Raw genomic sequence first — 9250 nt, forward strand, 5'->3', positions numbered from 1 at the left:
AGGAAGGTTATTCTTGTATAGAAATTGCAAATTCTTCCTTTCATGTTCAACTTCATAATAGCCTATTGAATGATCTTATTCTTGAACCTAATTGCAATTTTTTTTTTTTTTTTTTTTTTTTTGCTCCCTACCAAAGGATTAGGGACACAAAATCAACAAGCAATCCCAAGAAAATTTTTGGAATTGAAATGAATTAAGACAAGATTTGCACTTAGAAATACGACCGAGCTTCCTTCGAAGTTTACGGATTGAACTTGATAAAATACGGTCCGTATTTTGGTTTACGGACCGTCCTTCGTGTCCGTATTTAGTGATGCCCAAAACGAGAATGTACCTTGCACTTTACGACCCACGAGATACGGGCCGTATTGTGGTTTACGGTTCGTCCTTCGTAGCCGTATTTAGTGATCCCAAAAAATTAATGTTCCTTGCCTTTTTTTACGACCTACGAGATACGGGCCGTATTGTGATTTACTCCGTATTATGCTTTACGGGCCGTATTTAATAAGGTTCCAAATTCCGGTGAGCTCCTTATCGCCGGATCGAAGTTTACGACCCGGATTACGGTCCGTAAAGTGATTTACGGGCCGTAATTTGCAATATTCTCACTTCGGTGATTTCGTGTTGAACTCGATTGTCTCGAAATTTGGATCGAATTTCTTGGATCTGATGACGTTTCTGGCCCACTCAACCTAGTAATTCCCTTTTTTGGGTAGAAAAACAACTTTTCAATTTTTGACTTGGATTTCTTGGATCTAACTTTCCTTTTTATCTTCTTCTTCACCAAGAACAAAGATGAACAATGAAGAACACTTAAAAACCCAATGTGGTCCAAATCAACTCGTTTTCCCCCCAATTTCTAGATATAAGCTCCTTATCACTTAGACAACAAAGCCCAATATGAACCAAAGCTCAATTTCACCAAAATCAACCAAACCACCCACTTTGAGTTCTTGACTTTGATGAACCTCTAATGGTGGAAACTTGATCCTTACCCAAATGGCTTCAAATTTCGTTTCTAGATGTTTTCCACCACAACAAACTCAAATCTAACATCAAAAACAACAAAATCGAACCACAAAACAATTTTTTGATTTTTTTTTTTTTTTGGAATTTTTGAATTTTTTTTTTTTTTTTTTTTTTTGTGATTTTCAGATTTCGAACCTAGGATTAGAAATTGTGGGAACAATCTCTTAGCCTATGCTCTGATACCAAATGATACGATTCAACCTAGGGAAACTTTAGAAAAACAAAAGAACAAGAAAATCAAAATAAAGGTGGAAGAAGAGTAGAAATGGAAGAGGATAGATGGATAGATACTTGACCCAAGAAAGCAAGAAATATATGGACAAGAAAGGGTATATTAAACCCTAACCCTTCCAATCGGATTTACAAACCCTAGAACCTAAGCAATTCGAATCAACAAACGACTCAAATGATTCCACAAATGAGCAACATTGAATTCGATGGAAATAAGCAATTCACTTCACAACTAGGAAGTATCACTTGGTTAACCAACCAAACAATCTATATTAATCTACAACTACCATCTACAATATCTCATAAGAGTTTCTTCATTCAACATAATCCAATGATGAAAATAACTAAGTCTAGTTTTTATACTAAGAGACTTAAGAGCTAGGATAGTTATTACAAGAATGTCATTAATGAGGCAAGGGCCTTGTTTGGCTAGTTGGATGTTGGCTTGAATAAGAAAAGGCTCCTCTTGCACACATAGCCATCATCCAAGCCTCAAGATTGCAATTGTGAACCTTTTTGTATCCATGGCCCTTCTTTGCACGTCTAGCCACATTTGCATTTTTGTCCACTTTGCGACTCTAGCCACTTTGGTGTTGGCCTCTCTTTTCTTGTAGCTTCTTCTTTCATTCCCCTCCAAGCTACTTTCCATACTTCATAGGCCTTCCCTTATGGGGCTTGTGTGCCTCTCCATGGGTCTCCAATGCTCCTTTGGTCATCCTCCTAGCTTGAATGGATTGGAGTTCCATGCCCTGGTCTTCAATGTGAGCCTTCAAGAGAGGTGTGCCTAGTAGGGTCATATCAATGCTTCAGCCATGGTAGCGGATATGGGTGACCGAGTGCACCGATTTGTGAGAGGCCTAGGGCCACATTTGATGGATAGGTCTTGTGCGTCCTTCGGGGACAATATGGATATTTCACGCATTCAAGCCCATGCTCAAAATTTAGAAGAAAAGCCAACAACAACAAAGAAGTGAGCGTGAGCATGATAGAGGGTATAACAAGAGGGCTAGATCTTCGGGTCCAATGAGTGAGTTTAGAGGCGGGCACAGATAGCAATTTTCTAGGCGTTCAGGCCATTCTATGACTAGTGCGCCTCCACGATTTACAGGCCAGAGATTTGATAGATCTACTTATTCCGGGCCGAGTTAGAGTTTTTTGGGATCTCAGTTCAGGGGTGATTCGGGTCAGGCGAGGCCACCCGTTCCATGATGTTCCCAGTGTGGGAACTTATATTGGGGCGGTCTTGGAAGGTTGAGGTTTGCTATTCATGTGGTCGGCCGGAGCCATATTGTGCGTGATTGCCCCTTGATTGGTGGTAGAGGTAGGACCGACCTTCGGTCGGTAGCCGGATCTCATTATCTATACGCCCCTATGGGGCTGGTTCACATGCGCCCGGTCGGCTATAACGAGTAGAGCGAGAGGGAGAGTCCCCAGTTTTAGTAGTCCTCAGCACCGTATTTATGCTTTAGCTGGACGCTAAGATCTTGAGTCTTCTCCTGATGTTGTCACAGGTATATTATCGGTATTTTCTCATAATGTATACGCTTTGATAGATCCGGGCTCCACATTGTCATATGTTACTTCATATATTGTGAGTCAGTTTAGAGTTAAACCAAAGTCGATCAAACCTTTTGAGGTGTCTACACCCGTTGGTGAATCGGTAATAGCTAGCCGAGTATATAGAAATTGTGTAGTTGTGATTTGTGACCATCGTACTATGGTTGACTTACATGAGTTAAAAATGGTGGATTTTGATGTTATTATGGGCATGGATTGGTTGGTTTCTTGCTATGCCAATGTTGATTGTAGTATGAAAATGGTTCGTTTCTAATTTCCGGGAGAACCAGTTTTAGAATGGAAAGGGAATACTGCGTCACCAAAAGGTAGGTTTATTTCCTACCTAAAGGCAGGGAAAATGATCACAAAAGATTGCATTTATCATCTAGTTCGGGTTCAAGATGTAGAAGCTGAGCCGCCAACTCTTCAATCAGTCCCCATAGTGAATGAGTTTCCGGATGTATTTCCAGATGAACTTCCAGGCCTTCCTCCGGAAAGAGAGATTGATTTTGCTATTGATGTGTTGCCAGACACCAAGCCTATATCTATTCCACCTTGAAAGAATTGAAGGAGCAATTGAGGGACTTGCTTGAGAAAGGCTTTATTAGTCCTAGTTCATCCCCGTGGGGAGCACCTGTGTTGTTTGTCCGAAAGAAAGATGGCTTCTTGAGAATGTGCATTGACTATCGGAAACTGAATAAGGTGACGATTAAGAATAAATATCCTTTTTCGAGGATTGATGACTTATTTGACCAATTACAAGGCGCCAAATGATTTTCAAAGATAGATTTGAGATCCGGGTATCATCAAGTGAGAGTTAGGGAGAAAGATATCCCTAAGACAGCCTTCAGAACAAGATATGGCCATTTTGAGTTCCGGGTAATGTCATTTGGACTAACTAATGCACCGGCAGTGTTTATGGATTTGATGAACGATGTGTTCAGGCCTTTCCTAGATTTATTTATGATTGTATTCATCGACGACATCCTGGTGTATTCTAGATCCGAGGCAGAACATGCGGATCATTTGTGTACTATCCTTAGAGTTCTTCGAGCTCGAGAGTTATTCACCAAATTTCTAAGTGTGAGTTTTGGTTGAACTCAGTGACATTTTTGGGGCACATTGTTTCAGCCGATGGTATTCGGGTAGATAGCCAAAACATTGAGGCCGTGAAGACTTGGCCAAGGCCACGACTCCTACGGAGGTTCGTAGTTGTCCGGGCTTAGCGAGGGTTATTACGGGAGATTTGTAGAAGGTTTTTTCTTCTATTTCTATACCACTCGCCGGCCCGAAATCGGCAAAGTTTCAATGGACGGATGCTTGTGAACGTAGTTTCCAAGAGCTAAAGGATAGATTAACACGCTCAAGTCCGACACTTCGAGAGATTGGAAGGTTATGTTGTTTATTGCGATGCTTCAGGCATTGGGCTAGGCTGTGTGTTGATGCAACATAAAAAGGTGATTGCGTATGCTTCAAGGAAATTACGGAAACATGAGAGAAATTATCCAACCCGTGACCTTGAATTGGCTGCAGTAATTCATGCATTAAAGATGTGGAGACATTATTTGTATGGTATCCATATGGATATTTATACATATCATAAGAGCCTTGGTATATCTTTGACGAAAGAGTTGAATTTGCGGCAACGACGATGGTTGGAATTGCTAAAAGATTATGATGTTGATATCCTATATCACCCCGGAAAGGCGAATGTTGTGGCTGATGCTCTTAACAGTAGATCTATGGGAAGTTTGTGTGATGTTCGGCCAAAAAAGAGAGAAATGGCTCGTGAGCTCCAGCAGTTAGCTAGCCTAGGAGTTCGAGTAGTGGACTCAGGTAGCATGGGAGCTACCATTCGAAAGCGATCTGCGTCCCTAGTAGTGGAAGTGAAGGAGCGACAATATGAATATCCCATGCTAGTTCATTACAGAGATACACTCTCTCAGAAAGAGAAGTCATCATTTGAGGTCTCAGGAGATGGAGTTCTCCGATGCCGAGGCAGATTATGTGTTCTGATGTGGCGAGGATTACGCCTGAGATATTGAGAGAAGCCCATTGCTCCCGTTATTCGTCACCCGGAGCAGCGAAAATGTATCATGATCTTAAATCTATATATTGGTGGAATGGGATGAAGAAGGATATAGCGGAATTTGTAGCTCAATGTCCCAACTATCAACAAGTGAAAATCGAGCGCCAAAAGCCGGGCGGATTATTGCAAGCTATAGAAATTCCAACTTGGAAGTGGGAAGTAATTAACATGGACTTCATTACAGGCTTACCCCGTTCTCGACGTAAGTATGACTCTATATGGGTGATTGTGGATAGGCTCACGAAGTCAGCTCATTTCTTACCAGTCAGAACTACATATGTGGTAGAAGATTATGCAAAGCTTTATGTTAAAGAGACAGTGCGACTTCACAGTGTTCCAGTATCTATTATCTCTGATAGAGGAACTCAGTTTATAGCTAATTTTTGAAAGTCCTTCCAAGAGGGTTTGGGGACTCAGGTGAGCCTTAGCACGACATTTCATCCGCAGACTGACGGACAAGCTGAACGTACCATTCAGACTCTCGAGGATATGCTACGGGCATGTATGATGGATTTTGGAGGTAATTGGGATGATCACTTACCACTTATTGAATTTGCTTATAATAATAGTTATCATTCTAGCATCCAAATGGCACCATATGAGGCTTTATATGGGCGAAAGTGTAGATCCCCAATTGGGTGGTTCGAAGAAGGAGAGACTAAATTGATAGGGCCAGACTTGGTCCAGCAAGCCATAGAGAAAGTTAAGCTCATACAAGATCGGTTATTAGCAGCCCAAAGTTGTCAAAAGTCCTATGCGAACAATCGTCGAAGGGACTTAGAGTTCCAAGTTAAATATTGGGTGTTCTTAAAAGTGTCACCAATGAAAGGTGTAATGAGATTTGGCAAAAAGGGAAAGCTTAGTCCTCGGTACATTGGGCCCTATGAGATTGTACGCAAGATAGGCAAAGTGGCTTACGAATTAGATCAACCTCCTGATTTGGAGTCAGTTCACCCAGTTTTCCATGTCTCGATGCTTCATAAATGTGTTGGAGATCCTACTAGGATCGTGCCAGTGAATGATGTTCAAGTGACAGAAAAGTTGACTTATGAAGAGGTACCCATTACCATATTAGATAGGCAAGTACGGAGGCTTAGAAACAAAGAAGTAGCCTCAGTTAAGGTTTTGTGGAGAAACAATAACCGAAAAGAAATGACATGGGAAATGAAAGAAAATATGAAATCCACGTACCCGCACTTATTCCAATCCCCGAGAGAGATCCAAGATGAGACATCGAGATCATGAGGTATGTATGTTTTCCTTTTTATGCATTTGGGTCGTGTGTGGCCAAACTCTATTGCTATTATGTTGTGGCCCTGTTAGGCATTATTATTATGGTCACATTGTGTGAAGGATGGTAGTGCCATATTACAGGGAAAACTCTGGCGAAATTTTTATAAAATCCCCGAGAGCCTAACATTCGAGGACGAATGTTCTTAAGGGGGAGAGAATGTTACACCTCGGGAAAATTTTTCATTAATGCACAGTGAATAGACTAACGAAGGGCACAAAGTATGGGATGTGTTAATAAGTAAGAAATAGTATTTGATGACCCTAATTGGGATTTCAAAGACATTCGAGGTAAGAGAAGAAAGTTTGCCAAGGAAGGCAAGGTATACGTTATGTATCGGGAGAGATTTACGAGTAACAAGTTAATGATGACTTAATGATGTTTTGGAGAAGAGTTATAGCATCCCTTATATTATTAATGAGGTGCTAAACAAGTGTTAAGAAGGTTCCATAAGGATTGGAGATCAAACGAGTCGACGAGATCGAGTTCGGAGAAACTGAGCATTATACGGCCCAACATACTGGCCGTATAAAATATACTGGCCATATGTTAGGCCGTATATTCAGCCCAGATTGCCAGCCTCACTGGACCAAATCTACGGCCAGACATACGGTCAGTATAATTTATACGGACCGTATGTTGGTCCGTAGAATTTGGTCGGGACAGATTGTGTATTATTAATAAGGGGACCAAGTTCATTTCATTTCATTTCCTCTTCACTCCCCTTCTCTCTAGAACTCTCTAGAACATTTCTCCACACCTCTCCTACAAGAATTCAAGATATATTAATGATCAACTTCTTCAAACCCAGAGAATCAAGTGTAAGAAACTCATTAAAGCTCATCCAAGACAAGAAATCCAAGTGGAGGTGGAACTAGGGTTTTGCTCAAGTGAAGTGTTTCCACCCAAGGTCCATTCCTACACCATCTAAGGTAAGTTTTATGGTCTTTCCATATTGTTTGAGGTATTGAGAGGTTGAAAAACTTGGATCGTAGAAGGAGATAGAAAATGGGTCATGAATGTGAGAATAGTGATATTTTTGAGTAGTAGCTTGGATTGAGTCATGATTCTTGATATGTTATGATTATGATTATGTTATAAATGAAATTAAGAACATGGGATAGACATTGTATATGAGTGAACGTAATGGTGTGTTATGACCATGGATATGGATGATTTGAAGTGAATTGGGAAATATGGATAATGTAGGTGAATAAAGACTATTGCTTATGAGGTTGTGAATATTATTATAGATGTTTGGGAGTTGATATTTGATATGGAGGAAGTTGTATAAATAAAGGAGATTCTGCCCAATTTTCTCTAGCCTTAGTCAAGTATGCTAAGCTATCGATTTTCTAATGTTAGTATAACTCTAACGAAGGTAGAAACGGGAGCATTGAAGGAGAACGTTCAAGCGATAGAATAGTTGAACGAAAAGGTATGTAAGGCTAACCCTTCTTTCAATAAGGCATGGTTCTTTGGCCATATATATATTCTTTCATGAGCCTATGATGTCCTCCAAATGATTCTATCTCTAAAGCTACTAAAGCTCACGATTCTCGTTGAGTTACGATTTTATGAAATTCCTTATATGATGACTGATCCTCTAAGGATAGATGTAATAAAACGATGATAGTAATGATGTCAAAGATGCTTATGAGCTCTTACGTATATGTGTTTATGTATGACTATTATGTAACCCCGAGCTTATATGGCCGGGTATACCATGTATTGCGCGCGCACTGCATTGGGTACGGATAACCCTGAGCCTTGGTAGGGCCAGGTATGTATAATCCTTTGAGCCTTGCCATGGCCGGGTATGTGAAACACCGATCCTTCATGGTCGGGTATGCTATGAATATGAATATGAATATGTAAATGAATATGAATATGAATATGAATATGAATCTGGATATGGAATGTAAATGAGTACGGATATGGATGGTATGTACACAATCACGCATTAGAAATGGAAGGTCCCTATGAAAAGCAAGTAAGTGTTTATGACGATAGTTCTACTACCTCCCATCTTATGCTATTTCTTATGTTGTTTATTATGCTTCTATAATGATGTTGATCATGCTTTACATACTCGCACATTCTTCGCATCGTCGTCCTTTTGTTTATGGACGCCTGCGTCATGCATGAGTGGACGGGGACGAGGCTTGATCTATAGCTTTATTACTCAGGGACTACGTAGCGGAGCTCCATTTCATTCGGAGATATAGCTTTTGGTATCTATTCTTTTGTGTACATACTTATAGGCATGGCGAGGTCCTATCCTACCCATATGATATGACATACTCTCCTTAGAGGCTCGTAGACATGTGTATATGGTTAGATGTATTTGGCCTTGTCGGCTTATATTTTGGATATCATTTTGTTAGCCTCGTCGGCTTATGTACATTGTTGTGGGCATAGTTGTTGATGGTGATATAAATGTATTGTTGGAAATAGTATGAATGATGGATAGAAAGTATGATTTAGCTATGTGGCTCACTGTCACGACCCAATCCCATAGGCCATGACTAGTACCCGAACTGGACACTCGTATACGAACCTGTTAGATATAGTCAGACTGAAACTAAGGACAGTATAGAGACTTGTAAAAGCAACTAAAGATTCATAACGTCACATATCATAAACCTGTCTCCTGAGGAGTCACAGCTAACCAAAGCATAACCACAATACGCAAGCCGACAAGGCTGCCACTAAATACGGGAATATCCAAAACAAACCATATCGACACAGCTGACCATAACCCATATACAACCCACATATGTCTACAGACCTCTAAGAGTATAAAAGTGAAATATGACGGGACAGGGCCCCGCCGTACCCCTGGATATGCATAAAGTCTACATCAAAAGATTTGTACCAAAATAATCTAGGCTCCGGAACAATGGAGCTCTCCAAACAGCTGAGCAGAAGTCCAAGGCGGAGGATCACCAAACCGAGTGTAAAGCGTACTGCCGGGCATGAAACCCGGCCCCAAAAAAAAAGGAGTCGGTACGAGATATGTGCGAGTATATATAAACGTGAAATACAATAAA

This window comes from Lycium ferocissimum, unplaced genomic scaffold (genome assembly GCF_029784015.1).
Source record: "Lycium ferocissimum isolate CSIRO_LF1 unplaced genomic scaffold, AGI_CSIRO_Lferr_CH_V1 ctg10025, whole genome shotgun sequence".
In the NCBI taxonomy this organism is placed as follows: Eukaryota; Viridiplantae; Streptophyta; class Magnoliopsida; order Solanales; family Solanaceae; genus Lycium; species Lycium ferocissimum.